Source organism: Fukomys damarensis, unplaced genomic scaffold, assembly GCF_012274545.1.
Source record: "Fukomys damarensis isolate Sample0158 unplaced genomic scaffold, DMR_v1.0_HiC HiC_scaffold_38, whole genome shotgun sequence".
Classification (NCBI taxonomy): Eukaryota; Metazoa; Chordata; class Mammalia; order Rodentia; family Bathyergidae; genus Fukomys; species Fukomys damarensis.
The window spans coordinates 81,965,811-81,967,948 of NW_022900950.1; the positions used below are offsets into that span (position 1 = coordinate 81,965,811).

General features: G+C 37.8%; 1 protein-coding gene across 1 annotated transcript in view; it reads right to left on the bottom strand.

Annotated features, from left to right (window-relative positions):
• Positions 1–2,132, bottom strand: part of Fstl5 (follistatin like 5) — a 716,962-nt gene extending 714,830 nt beyond the window's left edge. The window contains exon 1 of the mRNA XM_033759984.1: positions 1,919–2,132. The gene's annotated coding sequence lies outside the window, so the exon portion shown is untranslated. The remainder of the gene's footprint in view (positions 1–1,918) is intronic.
• Between the last annotated feature and the right edge of the window lie 6 nt (positions 2,133–2,138).

Consider the following 2,138-nt stretch of genomic DNA (forward strand, 5'->3'; position numbering starts at 1 on the left):
TAATTGCTTCAAAATAAATAAAATTTCATGGGCCGGGGATTTAGCTCAGTGGTTCGGTGGCCTGCCTTGCAAGCGCAACGACCCAAGTTCAATCCCCGGTACCCAAAAAAATAAATAAATAAATAAATAAAATTTTAAAGAAACCATACTTCTGGGTGAAATTCTAATCTTCAGTGAAATATAATTACAGCTTTTGAAAGGAAAGTTAAAAATAAATAGTAATAAATTTTTTTCGATATTCATTTCCAGGAGATTAATTGGTATAAACTTCCTGACTATGTTTTCACATATCCTTTTTTTTTCCTATTTACTTGTTCAGCCTTTAAAATTTATGTCAATACTCAAACATTAGATTGCATGACTGACATAAGTCCTGTGAAAAACACTATTTAGGGTAACACATAGAAACAATTTCAGGGAATTGGATATGTTTGTAATAACATCCACCTGCAACAATCCCTGTGCTGTAGGACTATGCTGTAAATAAAATGAAAAACCTCCACCATTATTTCAAATCATAAATACTGAAGCTAAACTTCATCCTTGTAACTATAATGCAACAAAGTAGAAATTTGCATATTTTAAAATTTAACAGTATTTAAACAGTGTACTCTCCAGTGGCTGGGAACCATACCCCTTCTCAGTTTAAAGACCCTTGAAAGATGAAACCTCTTTGTATTTTCCCCATTCCTGTTAAGAGGATATCCAGCTGAGAGGAAGCCCTCTCCCTGCACTGTGAAGATATTCCCAAGCTGGTTTTCACAGCCATCTATACTTAATATGACTGGATGACAGAAATGAAAGATCACAATTTTATTAGCAGGAAAACTATCATCCTTGTTAAGTAAATTCATAAAGACTAATATTTCAAACACTACACAAGGAGCATCAGATAACGTCTACCATCTAGAAGCTGGTCACTGTAGGAAGTACTGTTCAGTGGCTTTTCCACACTGAATTCTTTCTCTCCATACACGTTCAGAATGCACTGCCAAGTGACAAAAGGGACATAGCCTCCAAAGAAAATCTCTTTAAGTAGAGGAAAGCTCTCTGTTAAGCATGCAAGCAGTTAAACACTGCTGAAATAGGAGACATTCCCTCAGCCCACGCTTTCCCGTTCCATCCAATTACCAACAGCAGTGGCGTCTATAATACAAGCTAATAGTGTACTGTATTATTAGATCAGAGCTTTCCATTTACATCCACCTCTGACCTGAGGGGGTGGGGAGCAATGACATTTCTAGTCCACAGCAGAACAAACAGCCCCTCAACTTGGAAATACACATAACCTTGTGGCGCAGAATTCTCAGACTAAGTTTCCTAAGTTTTATTTGGATCTGCTGCCTAACAAAACATCTAAATAAACCCGAGCAGGTACAAATGTGCCCGTCTCTACTTCCTCCCCTCCAAGAAATGTGGAGAGAGATCTGCACTTTGCAGTCCCTGCTAGATAAGAAAAGTCGTATTAACCAGATATTATTCCATTCAGATATTTTCAATATTACATTTTTAAGTAACTTGTTGGTGGATTTAATGCCATTTGCTAACATATTTGGTAATTCTGCATCGATTGGTCCCTGTCCCTTGAGCCATGCTGGGAGTGTTGCTCTAAAACGTTTACCTTACAATCAAAAAGCAAAACAAAAAATAGCAAAACGTTCATACTGATGTAGCAAGATATAACAGGATTAACTTCACAAAAAAAAACAAATCTCTCAACTTCCCCACTAGAATCACGTACATAACCATCAACAGATGCTCTCGTAACATTAACGTAGAGTAATTACTAAAATATTTTGCAATTATTGCCAAAGTCCTGTTTCAAATTATAAAAATTAGCATTACTTATTAAAATTTTAGATAGCAGCCAGCATTTCTCCCCCAATTGCAATCATTTATAACAATATTGTTTTCTTACCTTAAGACCAAAAAAAAAAAAAAGTCCCCCTGACGATGTGGCTATATGGATCACAGTTCCAAACGAAAACCTCCAAAAATCTCGTCTTAGCTTGGAAAAAAATCAAAGTTTGATGCAGAACTACAGGAATCTCCGAAGTCACGCCTGCACGGGCGTCCGGAGCACACGCAGCAGCTCCCGCGAGCGGCCGGCTCGGGCGGACGGACCAGCTTCGCAGGTG